Source organism: Cupressus sempervirens, chromosome 6, assembly GCF_028749045.1.
Source record: "Cupressus sempervirens isolate cs-2001-9-10 chromosome 6, ASM2874904v1, whole genome shotgun sequence".
NCBI lineage: Eukaryota > Viridiplantae > Streptophyta > Pinopsida > Cupressales > Cupressaceae > Cupressus > Cupressus sempervirens.
In genome coordinates, this window is record NC_143123.1 from 266,989,558 (window position 1) to 267,006,092 (window position 16,535).

The window sequence follows — 16,535 nt, forward strand, 5'->3', positions numbered from 1 at the left end:
AGGCAGCTTCCACGCACATCCAGGTGCCTCCAGCAGCCTCTGTGGGATACAGTCGCACACCATTGGAGACGAATAACATCAGGAGCAGATAAATTAATGGTCTTAAGGAAATTACAGTTCTAAAGAGATTGTTTGGGAGTATAACATAATATTAATGAATGAACCAACATTAATGCAACCCACAAGAAACAATCGTGAATTGAAGCCATAATTAGGAACAAACTAAAATAAGATACCCATTAAATAAACATTGCATTTTCAATAGGGGATGTGTCACCATGTATCTGTAGTATTAAGCTTTCAAAGTTGGGTGGCTAAAGAATCCCTTGGAGGGATAGCCCTAACAAATGATTTATAGTTTTTGACTCTTTGAGCTAAACAATTTGTGTTAGATGGTTAAAGTGTTATTTGCCTTGAACTAGTAGTTGAGCTAAAATACTTCTTTTTATTGGGAAATGAAAAGAATGAACGAGTTTGGTTAATCGTTCAACTTTGTAGTTATTTGGCTTATTTCCAGTAATGGTTTAGAGAGGCATTGGAGTTCCATTTTAATGATAGCCCTGTGGCAATGAACATCAAGGATGCCTATCTATCATATTGCTTTGGTGATGGCCTCCACTTCTAATAGCTATAGAATTATTAATTTGGTACAAACTGTCATATTGTGAAAGATCAGTTTTATCTTATATTCTTTGTTGAAATGTGATATTCTTTAGGATAACCTTGCTAGTTTTTTTTGTAGGATATTATTTGTGCGTTTTGCATCCTATAGCTACTCCCTAAAATAAGTGGAAGATCTTGTAAGGGATGAAAACAGTGGTCCACAATAAAGGTCCGTTTGGTTTGTGGAATTGTAAAAATAGAGTTTTTTACAAATCTCGGTTTAGCCAAATCAAGGTTTCGCAAATCTTCATTCCTATTTTTGGAATTTTACTTGTACCATTTGTTTCACTCAGAAGATGACTAGAAAGATACATTTTTATGCGTAAGCTTGGAATTCAACGCAAACAAAAAAAGGTCCAATCTAATTTTTTTTACACTCCTCAAAAAGTATAATCAGGTTTTGATTTTCAATTCCTAGTTGCTACTGGGAAGTCTGATAACCTGGTTTTGAGGCAAAATTAGAAGTCGGGTATTCTAATTCCATTTTTCTAATTTTGAAACAAACACAAAAATTTTCAAATCCAGATTATGAAAAAGCCAATTCTTGTCATCTTCCACGAACCAAACAAACCCTAAGAGAAGATGTACACCACAGATCATAACTATAACCAAGGGTAAATGGAAGATGCGAAGAGCTTTAGAGGAAACATTCATACACCATGAAATCTTGAAAACAAAAAACTCAGTGAGCATATCACATCATGAAAGATCACACCAAGGATGATAACTCAAGAAGGTAAATAAAAAAATATTGCTGTCTCTTTAACCATATTAATTTTGAATTTTCAATAGATTGAAAAGGTTTAGAATTTGAATTGCTTTTTAGCGAATTATTGTCAATTTAAAGTAGCGTAACATACCCCTTCCCCTCCCCCTCCCCCCCAAAAAAAAAACCCAATATCTCTAATATAGGGACACACTGGGAATGGGGAGATGCCATTTTGGCGTCTCTAGTGGCGCCACCAGTTTGCCACTATTCTGTAAGAGAAGGGGGAATGCCCAACTATCCCTTGAGTAGATGGGGAGACATCCTGAATCCCCCTGAGGGCACAAGGGACGAGAACGGGTCCCTTAACCCCTCCAGAGGATAATTGGGCATCCCTCATCCAACCAAACAAACAAGTTCGTTTAAAAAAAAGAAAACATGTTATTAATATTCTATTGGTCATCTTGAATATTGAATTGAATGTTATATCATACCGCTCAATGTAATCTTCTTTGTGATGCGATATTCATACTTTTGATATCTATAACTTTTTTTTTTTGATCGGTAAGCGATTGAAGCCTTTATATTGTATAAAATTAGAAAAAGTTACATTGTTCTCCGTTCAAACGAGCACTGGTAGGAAAGAATGGAGGAAGAAAACCTCCAGCCTTGCCCCAGACCGAAGTCCTATATTATACAGACTTAAAAGGGGCATACCCTTGTATGAACGAAACTCTTACATTCATAGTTTTACATAATAAGATAATACATTTACAATGGATCTTCTGTTGAAAAGAAAACAGGGTACAAAATTGACAAGAATCCAACTATTAATCATCGGGATTCCTACAAAGCATTTGCATGACAAAAAACAACTTTCTACCAATTAGGGATTAGTAAACAAAATCAAAGTGGTAATAAGAAAGATGTTAGAATAAAGTCCGAACAACCTATTAATAGTCTTAGCGAAACAAAGCTGTAGGAGGTAATTTCATTTCATTTGTACTCAGGATTACCCCACTTCAAATTTAATATACATAAATTCATCAATTCATAAATTTACTCTATCTAATGCTGGGCATTAATCATATGTGTATTAAACATCGTTACCTTAACAGTATCCTAATTTGTACTAATGAGATTTATAAATAGAATTATTTACTAATGATTGTCTACTAAATATGAACCACGATTTGCTATTTGTTTAGTTTACCATTAATTCTTAGAATGCCTATTATTTTCATTATCCCCTCTAAGCTAAACTGAAGGCATTCTACTATTTATGTTAACTACGACATAAGCTAATATTAATCAGAAAATACTATCTGCCTAATGTAAAACATTCAACATGATGAACTCCTCTACTAAACGGAAGCATAGTCAAAATTTGAACAAAGAAGGGAAATATAGTACCCAATTCTGCTATCCATACATTGGTATGAAACCTAGATAAATATATCAAATCATATGCTTTAAAACTAAAATTACTAGTACTAAACAAGTCTGATTTTATATCAAGAACTAAACTATATATTTAGTAGTGAATCCTTTATACATTATATATCATTTGTTCAAACAACTATCTATAATATCCCTACTAACAGGTTCTGGCTTGTGCCCAAAAAGCCATAAATGAACTAATCCCTACCAATTGTAGACAAACCTAATATAACCATAAAACCTAGCCTACAACAAATATAAAACCAAATACAACAGAGTTTATTAGTCGGTATGGAGATGAAGAACAAACCAAAAGAGGCCATACCTAGGGCCAAATCTAACAAATATTACGAAACTTAAAGAACCTAAACCTGACAAGGATTATCCTTAACATATCTAAACCCAAAAAAACCAGTCCATCACATAGCTTTTAATGCAGAGCCTCATCCTCTTTCTTCCAGCATACCATGATTATGTCCTTGGTCTTGTCCAGATCATCAACAGTTGACCTTGGCGGGAATACATATGCTGTTAATTCTTTGCTGGACTTGATAAAATTTGGCAATGAGAATTCTAGTCTAGCTAGATCATTAAAATTGATATCTGGCTCGACATAAGCTTCAAAAGCTTGAAGAAAATTGATCAACTAGTCCTTGCTAGGGTCTTCACGCACTCCCCTCCATCTAAAAAGAAAATTAATGTTGGCCTCCATTTTCGGCCATGCATTGAAAAATTTAATGTTGTCTCTGATGACCATGGATGCTCTCCCAGCCACATTGACAAGCTGCAACTCCTTAGGTTCATGTGCCATATAGACCCCAGGGAGCAAAATACGCAATTTTTCATCCATGCTAAAGACAACATTTTCTAGACCTACTAACCAGGTGATATCAAAGATGTTATAACATAACTTGACAATTTCCCCTTTCTCCACACTAGCCCTAGCTAGACATCCTATGAAGGTACCTATAACAGAGCTGTTGGTTCGCCAGGTGAAATCATTATTCAACGCCTTCTCCCCAATAGCCCAGGTGATAGCGAACCTAGTAATGTCATCTACTGGATTAAGAATTCTAGTCCACCTTTCTTGCTTCACTGACCCTTTAAACGCCATTGTCCTTACTTCTAGAGCATGAAAGAGGGCAATAGCAGACTCCATGCTTAACCTATCTTCTACAAGGATTGCTAATAAAAAAACACTGAAAAGTTTGAGGTAACCGCGCTATAAATAACAGATGGCATTCACGCGTATAAATCCAACACACATGTATGAAATAAATCATTGAGAGGTGCTATTAAACTAGAACCTAATATTTATACATGTATTTTTAATAATTACTACTTGAAGTGATGCAAGTATGATCCTTTAAACTTATGTTTTATTCTAATCCTAATTGTTTAAACTCAATTTTATCCTAGTCCATGTATAAAGTCTTCTTGCTTTGCTCCTTGATTTGCCAATTTATTTGCGTCTGTTGCCTTCACGGAAAATGTGTTGAATTCTACCCTCCTCAAATTGATCTATAAGGTTTAATACATTTTCCAATTTAGCATTTAAAATCCAATTTGGTGTCTGTCGCTTTCTGATTGCATTTAAAATAATTTGGGAATCCCCCTCAATTATTAATTTTTTAATTTTCATTTTAATAATTAATTTTAAGCCTTCTTTTAATGCTTCTAGTTCAACTATGTTATTAGTATTAGTACCTAAAGGTTTAGCTCATTTTAACAACCATTCTCCATTTTCAAATCTTATTATACATCCCAATCCTGCTTTCCCAGGATTCCCTCTAGATGCTCCATCAAAATTTAATTTCTTCCACCCTATCGGAGGTGCTTGCCATGTGCATGCTTTTTTGGCTAGTGAATCCTTTTTTGGATACACTAAGGGGGGATTAATCAGATGTGTCCATTTTTTGGGATTTATCAGATGTGTCCAGTTTTTTCTCATATTCCCGTCCCATTCTGAGAATGTCCCTTCTATTTTCGTTGTATTCCTAACATGGCAGTTCATAACTTCCGTGACAGCTACCTCAACTTTATTGAGAAATGAGATCTTACCAAGCTCTATATTCTGAAATATTTGTCTATTTCTTTCTTTCCATATTTCCCACCACATGATTGATGGTCTTATATTCTAAAGTTTTTCATAAATGCTCATCTTGTTTTTGATTGGCCATCCCCTTAGAAGACCCTGAATATCCTGTGGGAGAGGAGTAGTGCACAAGAACTGATTTTTAACCCAATACCAACAATCTTGAGCAAAGGGACACTCAAATAGTATATGTTTTGAGTTTTCAGAATTGCATTTGCATAAAATGCATCTAGAAGGTCCTTCAAATCCCATTTTACTAAATTTGCCAGCTGTTAGAATCCTATTTTGAAATGCCGCCCAATGGAAGATGCCTGCCTTAGGTAAACAAGCAGTATCCCAACATAGATCTAGGGGGATCTCAATATTATCGCACCTTTGCGAATTAATTATAAGATTGTAACCTAGCTTGACTTTGTATATTCTATCTTGAGATGCTCTCCATATAAGTTTATCTTCGTGATTATTATGGATCACCATTCTTTCTTTGAAGATATTCTCAAGGATGGTTTTATCAATACGTGGTATTATGACATCATCTAAAGATTTCCAAGCCCAAATCTTTGAATCATCAATATTTGCCAAAGTTTTGGCATCTAAAACCTTGGGTCCCCATAGGTTAGTTAATTCAATAATGCCGTTTCTAGATATTCCTGAGTTAATGATCAGAGGCAGACCATCCCACGAGTCTTCCCAAAATAATGCCTCTTCTCCTCTACCTAAATCTCAGGTTAGATATTTGCTGACCAAAGGCCTACATTTCATCATAAAATTCCAATTTTCTGAACCACCTGGAGGTTCCCTAATTCTGAAAAGCGATGAGAGATCTAGTGAATTAAGATATTTTTTATATAGAAGTTTTGCCCATTTTTTATCTCTTTCCTTGTATAAATGCCATACTAGTTTAGGTTGTAAAGCCTCATTTTGTGAAAATAGGTTTTTTATGCCTAAACCTCCTTGGTTCTTTGGTCGACATATTGTATCCCATTTAATTAGTGCTTGTTTCTTTATCTCATCTATTCCACTCTAGAAGAAATTTCTAATCTTCCCTTCCATTTTTTTTATTGACAGAGGTAGGAATAGGGAGACAAGATAAAGGATAAGTAGGAGTAGCTGATAAAATGGATTTAATTTTGGTTACTCTACTTGCCTTAGTCAGCCATTTTTCTTTCCATGATTCAGTCTGTTTTTCAATTCTTTCTAGGATGTTATCTCATCCCATTTTGTTCTTGACACCTTTTTCCAGATATATCCCTAGATATTTACATGGAAAGTTGCTCTTTTTTTATCCCATTTGTCTGCATATGTATTCTTCCATGTCTCTTGGATTATTTAAAAAGTAAATTTCCAATTTTTTTGCATTCGCCTTCTATCGTGATGCAGCCGTATAATCCATTATAATTAAAAAAAAATCTTTGGTTTCTTCCTTGGTACTAATTCGTGGAAGAATGGTGTTATCAACAAACTGCTGATGGGTAGTATTTTAAACATTTTCAGTTACAGTGATGCCCTTTATTAGACCATCACTTTGTGCTTTTTGGATTGCTCTACCAAAGGCTTCTGCCATAATTATAAAAAGAAAAGGTGATAAGGGGTCTCCTTGTTGAATACCCGTAGAAATCTTGAAGAATCCTTCAGGAGTGCCATTAATTAGTAATGATATTTTTGGAGTAGATATGCAATTAAAGATTACATTTATCCATTGTTTTGGAGAAACCAAAATTTTTTGGGCATTTACATAGAAACCTCCAATCTACTACATCATAAGCTTTTTGTATGTCTAACTTCATAAACATACAAGCTTCCTTGTTTTTAACAGCTGAATGTATGGTTTCCTGTATAATGGATATTCCATCAATGATTGATCTTCCTGATACAAATCCAATTTGCTCGTCTAGAATTAATCCTATTTGCTATTGCTTAGGAGTAGATCTTATATATAGTATTGCAAAGAGCTCTGGGCTGAAAATCTGATGGTAACATAGCTGCAATTTTTTTTGGTATTAGTGCTAGGAAGGTATGGTTAATTTCGGTGAGAATTGAATCCCCATTCTTAGCTGCCTCAATAGCTTTCCATAATTCTTCTCCTAAAATTTCCCAATACTTTTGAAAGAAAAAAGCTTGGAAACCATCCGGCGCTGGGGATTTATTAGGACTAAGATTGAAGAGAGCTATTTTAATTTATTCTTTTGTAAAAGGTTTGCTAAGTTTCCTATTATCCTCCTCTGTTATTACTTTGGGTATATTTTTAAGCATAATTTCTTGTTTGGTTAAATTAGATGAATCATGGTTGTTTAATAGATTCTCTTAATATGTTACAAAATTACTTGCTATTTCTATTGGATTATCAATTATACTACCATTGTTATCTTGAATTTGATTAATAGTTTTAATAGCTCTACTCTGTATGTTACTATTATGAAAGAATTTTGTGTTTCTATCTCCATCTGCCAGCCATTTTTCCCTTGATTTTTGTCTTTAGAAGACTTCTTCTTTTGCTTGAATGTCCTCTTGTTTAGCTAGTAGTTCTTTTTCTTTAGTGAATTTTTTGTTACCCATACCATTTTTGATAATTTCATTATTAAGTTTTTTCAGATCTTCTTCGTTTTTTAATTTATCTTGGAAAACATTATTAAAGTGTGTTTTGTTCCACTTTTGTATGTTTTCTTTGAGCATTTGAAGTTTTGATACAAAGCAGTACATTTTTGATCCTATAAAGTTACCTTCATCCCACCATTGTTTAATGTTTTCCACGAATGTTTTGACTAAGAACCACATTTTTTCACATTTGATTGGGTTTCTATTGGGTTTCTTAGGTTTTGTTAATTCGATTTTAACTGGATAATGATCCGATCCTGCTATTGGCTATATAGATGCAGTTATATAGAAATCCAATTCCGCTAATTTTTCTACAATATAAATGAAATTTTTTCTTCTATTGTTCCATGTAAATACTCCATTATTGGTGGGCATTTCTAACAGATTATTAGTTTTGATCCATTCTCTAAAGTCTATGGTGGCTCTTGAGACATTTTGACCATATTTGTCTCCGGATTAAGATTTATGAATGTTGTTAGTTTGTCCTAGACTTTCTGCTTATCTGTATTCTAGATAGGTCCATAAACATTGATGAGAATGAATTGGAGATTGTTCTATTTACTTGCTACCTCACTTCCCATCTAGTTATTGTTTGATATTGTAATCTTAATATTAACTGCTCTATTGTTCCAAATGATTCCCATTCCAACTGATGCTCCATCTAATTCTTTCATTTCTGCATTCCATCTTCCTAATTTTTTCTTTAGTTTCTCCCCTTCTTCTTTGTTAAGCTTAGTTTCTTGTGTCATAATTATATCTGACTCAAATAATGTTATATTTCGTTTTAACATTCTTTGTTTGCTAGGGGCATTTAGGCTCGTGGCATTCCATGTAATAATCCTCATAGTTCTTCGAGAAGGCTTTTCCCCTTCCCAATCTTCAGTACCTCAAATATCTTTTTTTGCTCTTTGGCTTGTCCATCTACTTCTCTTAGCTCTTTTAGTGATTTTCTGCCTCTTTTTGTTTTAGATTTGCCACATTTAGGGGTACTAAATCCTTCCTGATTAATTAAGATACCCAAGTCTTCTATATTTATTTGCTTCTCATTTTCTTTTTTTGATTCTTCCATATCTACTTGCTTGTCTATTAAATCTCTTATTATTTGTTTTGCTATTTCATTTTCTTCTTTATTTGCATCTATATCTTTTTCTAAACTTTCCTTATCCTGAGTCTTAGGAGTTCCTACTAGTATACCGAATTCTTCCCATTTTTGTAGCTCACCATTTTGACCCGTCTCTGTATTATCATCTTCTATAGTATTTTCTTCGCTATCCTTTAAAAAGGCTTCTATTTCTATAGGGATCAATCTCTCCTTTGCTTTTTCTGTGTTCTTTGGAGATTTTATACCAAAGATATCTTTTCCATCTAATGGTGTCTGCCAAAATTTGTAAGTTTTTTTCTTTGCTTTCTTTTTGATTGTAATGTTGCTCCATTGTTCTGAATTTGTTGCTGAAATTATGTAGTCTTCACTGCCTTCTACATTTGTCTCTTTAGTATTTCCCATTGTCAAATTGATTTGCTGATTCATCTTTTCATTATTTATTATGCTATTTTCATCCTCATTTTCCTGACTATTGTTTCCTCTGTACTGTCTTCCTTTGATTTGTTTGCTCTATTGCTATCCTTGTTGATTTATGTCCTTGTATTATTATTTTCCTTTTCTTTATCAAATTTTGTATTCTGCTCTCTTGTCTCGTGTTCCTGGTGATATTGTTCCCCCAACACAGTCTGATCTTCTATATTTGCCTGTAATAACTTAATCTCGTGATTCATTTTATACCATTCTTTAATGTTTTTTTTTTGTTTCTTGCATCATGACATTTTCTTTGAGACAAGTTTTGCATTCTTTCAAAGCTGCTAATATGATCATTTCCTTGTCTATTCCTTTATTTCTCTCTTCTGCTATTTCTGCGCTTACTTGCTGTCTTAGATTTTTGCTTTTTCTAATTATTTGTGTGATTGACTTTTGTATATTTTGTTCTATACTTTTCCTTACTTTGATTTTTCTCCCTGGTTATGCTTGACCTTATTGATTACCTTGATGTTTCGTCCTTTCTTTTCCTTTATTTTAATGTTTCTAAAAGATTCCTCTATATTTGAAAAATTATGCTCTATCTTCAAGTTTGGTTTAATAATGCCAGTAATTTTCCTTTCATATTTTTCAAAATCAAGTGCATAAATGGATCTGTTTGTTATAATCTTTTTTTTCTTCCCTATCTTTTGATCTTTATCCATTTCTATTAAGAATTTAACTTTACTCGTTTTGTCATACTCTAAATCTATCCCTATGAGTTTCCCAATTGATTTGCCTATTCTGATTAAAGTATATAAATGTTTGATTTCTATTGTAATATTACTGCATTCATGCCAGATTGGTATTAAATGCATTTTTTCCTCATTCCAATTAGGTTCCCATGTTCGAAATTTAATTGCATGTCCTTTGTAATAGCGATTCGATATAGATACTATTTTATTCCTAATTTCGCTATTTTTACAATGTAGATAAATTGATGACTTTGAGGGAAAGCTAATACTTACCTATTGTTTGCATAACTTTTTCAATTTCTTTGATAATTTTGATAGGTGTTTGTTTGGTCCACTCCATTAGACATAAATTCCAAGCTCTGCACGTTCTTTCCATTTTTCTTCTGTGTACCTGTCACTAATGATTAGTATATCAGAGAAATTATAATTAGTTTCCCTTACCTTATCTGTCGGCAAAATTATCTTCATTCCCTTTGTTTCAGATACTTCTTTATGTATAGTCGTCTTTGTATTATCCAAATTTGCATTCTCTCTTTTATGTGGTGGTATATAGGTTTTTTGATTTTGTTCAAAAACCGTAATTCCTTTTCCTGGGATGATTTGCTCTTGTTTCTACCCTAACGGTATGCTGTTTATATTAGAAATTTTATCAGGTTCACAAATTGCGAGGTCACAATTATTATCGGTTCTTGCTGTGTTTAATACCAGTTTAACTTGTATCCTCTCTTTCATTAAGGGCTCAATATTTTGAAAGTACTGTTTCTGCTTTCCTTCCATCTTTGCTTGATTTTTGTTGTGAAGAATTTCTTTGTCGATTCTTTTTTGATATAACTGTTTCCCATCCATTGTCACTTGTGTTTAAATTTTTATTTAAGATTGTGACCTTTCTATTCCTTTCTTTGTGTTTATTCACCAAAGTGCTAAAGGTGTCCGACTTTGATACAATTCCATTCAATACCTCATATTTGTTGCTGATTAGAATATAGGGGATCGCCTGTTTTCATTTCAGTTTGTCATCAAAGTGTGTGGTATGCAGCCGCGTGGAAAGCTGTGCCCTTGTTAGGGCTGTCGATTTTCGCCATGATATGTTGTTTGTTGTGGCGATTTTGGGATGTACTAATCTCAAAATTAGGTTTTGCTGCTCTTCTCGCATTTTTTCGCAAGTTTTGTAACTTTTGCCATTTTTTAATTTATGTTTATAATATTTCACAAAATATTAGATAATATTGATATCTATAACTATTATTATTTAATATTTATATAATAGAAGTCAGAGCTCTTCCATTTACTGATTCGAGTACTTGAAAATTTTAATATTTTATGTTCAATATTCCACTTTCATGTTCAATGTTCAAGTATTTAAATTTTATTAAATTAGTATTTTACATCTTTATGTCTTATATTTTTATACATCTTTTCATAACTAGCATTATAAGTACCACTTGTATAGTATACATTATATATACTATATACACTCCCCCTCCCGTCCCCAACTGCCATTCGCCCGTCTTCCCCAAATTGAGGTGGTGCAACTATGAATTAAATGCTCCTTTTTAATCCTCCAAGGCAGTGTGACTATGATTTAAATGCTCCTTTTTTTAATCCCTTATATCTCCTTGAAAAAGTTGAGAAATAGGAATTTATAAAAATAATACACCTTGCAAATCTTTGTGGCCTTTCTCCTAGTAATAGGACTTTCGTCTTTATTGTTCCAACACTCATGGCTTACAAAAGTATATTGCAGATCTCAATCCTCCAAAGCCTATGTGGAGACTGCTTTTTGCATCCTCCCATGCTGGATATTGGTATTGACAATCTGCAGACCCCTTCGATACTAGTGTCATAATTTCTTGATTTGCTTCATTCGATTTCTATATGATGCCTACTTATTTTCTATTGGCACTTTCAGTTAACATCTTTGCCTTTGATGATATGTAGTATAGCATGTCTTCCTTTGAAGACAACAAAAGGGCAATTCTAGGATTTGAATGACAAAATCTTTGGAAATCCATGATTTTGGCATAGGTAACTTCACTTACCTACATGTGCCTAGGTTGGTTCTTGGCCGTTATGGCAACTTCCCCTATTACATTTTTTTGGTTAGAGTTACTTAACTTCAAATTCATAGACACACGCATATTATTTCCTTGATACAGAACTGAATATAAAAGGGGCAATGAATGACATAGTATTTATTAATTACAACAAAAAATATGTAGAAGGAAATGGCTGGTCAAACAAAATTCTTGACTAAATGACCAAGAGTAATAATATAACCATAAAAATGGTTATATTATTATTAACAATAATAAAAGTATATTATTGTTACATTATTATTAACAATAATACAAGTATATCATTATTATTAACATAGCGAATATAAATCCACATTTAAATTAAATTGGTCAACCAAGCAGACTATAGAGACTGGACCATGCAATTAAATCACAATGACTAAATTCCAAAACAATCAAATTCTCTTTTAAAGGTCTCCTGACTATGGCAGTTCTGCCCAAAACATAATCAGAAAAATTGAACACATTGGCACAACCAATTATATAGAAGGACCACTGAAACCCAATGAAATGCATCATGACACACGCCAACTGATCCATGCAAGGCAGTTGAACATTGTCACATGACAACCAGTGGGTGTTTAAATTACAAGGGGAAAATGCCATCCAAAAGTTAGAACACCAACCTTAGGTCAGTACAAGGTTGGCCATATGATTATGTCAAATTTCTACTGTTAGGGATAATGATACTCAACCTGTAGCTCAAGCGGAATGATTTCTAGTACCTGTCCACATTAGTATGATAGCCAAAGAAGTGGGCAGACACGCACATGTATGACAAGAAATAACTGACAATGATGATGAAATAGTCTCACAATCGAGTGACTATGACTTCATTCCTCTTTATACAAGCACACCATTAATATATATTCATAAGCATGTCAATAATCCAAAACATCCTCTAGATCATCATGTTATCATTTCCCAATCATTGAATATTCATAGTAATCATTAAAGGTCATGAGTTTGTCTAATCGACATTGAAACATTACAAGTGCATATACATCTTACTACAAATATACAATTACTAATGATATCATCATCACCTAAACCACTTTCAAGATACTTCCTCTAAGTTGTCTCCTTTGGACTCCTTAGTCATAACTACTATGCTACACCCCTCCCTGCTAGACTAGGATTGGGCCTTGATGATGTGCGATCAGACGCTTTTTCTTTGGCGTATTATCCGATGTCATAGGCCCACCACAAACAATATTATCTTTGTTGAGTTCGATGCGTATCCCTTCAAGCTTGGGCACATCTTTGTTTTGATCTAATTTCTTCATCGTCTTTGTCGTTTTTGTGGACTCTGCGGATGGTTGTCATTGTTACTCCTATCTAGCCTATTGCTTCTCTGTCGATGTCGCTGACTTAGACACTACCACCAAGGCTCGCTATTGGTATGCTTAGGCCGCTATTTTGTTGAGATCAATTAGGATCAAGATTGATCGTCTCCCCCCTTCCAGTTTTCACTGGATGCTCCTGCTCACCTCCTTCCCACTCAGCAAGAGTTGAATGGGCATGTTCGACTAAATATCTACAGATGTTATATTCACATGACTTGGTGTAACCCCTCTGGCGGGTTACATTTGCGGATGGCCTTCTATGCTGAACACTTTTTAGATATCCAAAATGAGATTATCTCATGCCTAGGCTAATTGTCTTGCTACTGGAGCCATGCCCTACATATCTCTCTTGGTTAGCCATGCCCTACATATCTCTCTTGGTTCCTTCTATGTCGATTCTTATAGGCTTTGGATTCAAACTGATCACCACCTTGATGGAGAGGATCAGATGTGCCATTTATGCACTTTGGTTGAGGCAGAAACGAAAACCCACTTTGTTTTTTGGTGCGCCATATACTATTAGATTAGAGGGAGATTCTACTATTTGTTTAGAGAGAGTTGATCTCTATCCACTTTTTTTAGTTGGATCAGCGGTGCCTCGTGCTTTACCTCCGGGAGGCGTCATAGCTCTACGACCACACTTGGCAACTCCTTTTCCACAACACTAGGTTTCTAATCAGTGTATCACAACCTTCTTTTCACCCTTGCCTCCTGCTCGGGGTAAGAAGCGATCACCCAATACTCCTACCACTTGCCACTCTAGCTCTATCAGACCCCGCAGCGGGTACACTCGACAACGTCATTCCTCTAGCGGTTTTTCAGAGACAGTCTAGGCTCTTAGCCGCCTTAGATTATACCCTTCGGTGTTGGACTCCTTTCCACTAAGGAAGGATGCATACTCTGTGCCCCTTTGGTCTTCTTCTCTTTTGCTTTCTTTCATGTCTTTAGCTTGTTCTTCGTCGGACACTGTTTGGTGCCCCTGTTGTTTTCTGTCTCCTTGGTTGTAAGCTTTCAGTCCCTTAGTCCATTTTGTGGTCTTCTGTTGGATGTTAATAAATGTATCTTATCTTTTCTTGAACATAATATCAGCTGCACAAAACAACTTGTAAATTGTAATTAGAATCGTTGACACAATATCCCAACCAATAATGCCAAAGCCAAAATATGCATGTACATGCAGAGTTATCATGCGTACATAATCATCATTGAAATCAATTAATACAGACTAACCACATCCATAATGATAGACACACATGCCCATAAGTATGTAACTATAACGGGTGCATCTCACAGATGCCAAAACAATAATGTATGAATAATCAAAGGTGGAATGTAATGGAGTCTAGCTTAGATCAAAATAAATAGTGATAGAATATGTAATGTCCCCTTTTTGGGACATTAGAAAATTTAAAGACATATTCATATAATATTAAAATTGATTATGAGAGCGTGGATTAAAATTATAAAAGGTCAATTTAGTATTATAAAGTGGGCAAAATATGACAAGGAGAGATACGATGAAAAGACAGGAAGGGAGTTGAAGGGTCACAGCTTTGAGTATTAAAAGGAGAGAGACTCATTCATTTGGGGATCCTTGGTTTATGATTCAGATTTCAGTTTCTCTCTTGAGAGAGTCATTTGGAAAGCTTCAACTTTCATCCAGCGTGAGGACGTAAACCCTCATGCCGGTGGACAGTGGACGAAAACTCATTGTCCGTGGAGATGTCACATCAGGTGTCTCGCTTGTGCTTACAGGTTCTTTTCTTAGTATTCCAATTTGACTGTAAAATTGTATTTAAGAATGGGTTTTTTGAATGTTTGTTATTGTATTGTTGATGTATACTGCAATAAAATATTTCAAGGTATTTTATGAGAAACTACGGTTTTATATTGTTGATTCATGATGTATCTTCCTATTTTTATGTTTTGAGAATTATCTTGAGGTAAAAATCGGGTCAATATCCATTTGGGATATTTCAGTGGTATTAGAGCGAGTGTATTCTACCAGCCTGTGTGGTTATTGGAAAAAAAAAGTTTATTAGAAATTTCTATTCAGAGACAAACTTTAAGAAGCTTTATTAGAGCAGTTTTTCCTTATCATTTGGTGGGTCTCCAAGTAACAAAAAATTTGGGAGCCAAATCTTGAAGAGCATGTAATAGATTCGATAGTATAAGGGTGAATTTCAAATTCTTCTATAACATATTATACATCAAGAATTTGACAGAATTAAGTGAGGCTTCTCAATGATTTTTGGTGCCCAAACCTCACAGAGGATATCGGGTTTAGTAATTGATGATCTTTGAGACTATAGGCCAAAGAAGATTACGGGGTGAAGCCTAGCTTGCACGCCAGACATCAAGCAAATTTATTCAATACAGAGTTTAATGTCATCTTCTAAGTCGACGGACTATAGCAACAAGGAAATAATTTCTATTTGACAATAGGTGACATTATTGTGCAGGAAAAAGTATGGGTTTTGTATATAGTTTGGAAGCAAAATACTTTTCCCATACCATGAACTTCTGCTTGTGATCAAAGGAAGACATGACAGTGGTAATATTACTGCATATACTCTTGTGACCCAAAAAAACCATTACTGGAGTGACTCTTTGTCTCAGTTTTTGCCGTATATAACATTAGTGATAAAGATTTGATGGGGCATAGTTGTGGGTGAAATATTTCTTGAGGAGATAGTTATATTGGCTCGAGAGTGAGATGAGATTTTGAGTAGTTTATTCAAATGACTCCAAGTAGGTGAAATACTTGTAGGGTCAAGTATGAGCGTTGGAGGATAGATTTATTTCATACAAGTTGAAATATTTTGATAAGTAAAATCCATAGACGGAAGGCAAACACGATTCATCCTATTTGTGTTAACAGTTTCTTCAAGCATTCATTCGTTCTGCAAACTGGAACTTCACTATGATTGGGTGAGGAATAGTAAAGAGTTGGTGTGGAGGTAAAATCAAGAACTCATCCATCGTATGTTGAATGAGACGGTAACACCCAATTGCAAGAACCGTGAGATTATTACATTGAATGAAGAAAAGAGCCTTTCCTATGACAGGATACACTCCAATATATTATTTTCTAAAGAAAGAAGTGATTCTCATGACCATCTGGTAAGAGGAGAAGCTTCATTCAAGATATCATGAATTGAGTTTGGTAGTATCGTAGACATATCTGGGCAGTGTAAATTTCAAAATATTTTCGCTGTAGGAAATTTTTGGACAACAATAATAACATATTGTCTAAGGTTGGAACTTATAACATTGGCATTGCTTAATGAAGTGCGGATAACATATTTGGCCGAGAAAGATATATTTGATTGAGTTTTTTGATGCTGTTG

The 16,535-nt window shown here is 34.4% G+C and overlaps 1 protein-coding gene across 3 annotated transcripts in view; it reads left to right on the forward strand.

Annotated features, from left to right (window-relative positions):
• Positions 1 to 16,535, forward strand: part of LOC149552260 (formin-like protein 14) — a 120,514-nt gene that overhangs the window by 40,213 nt on the left and 63,766 nt on the right. The window lies entirely within an intron of this gene.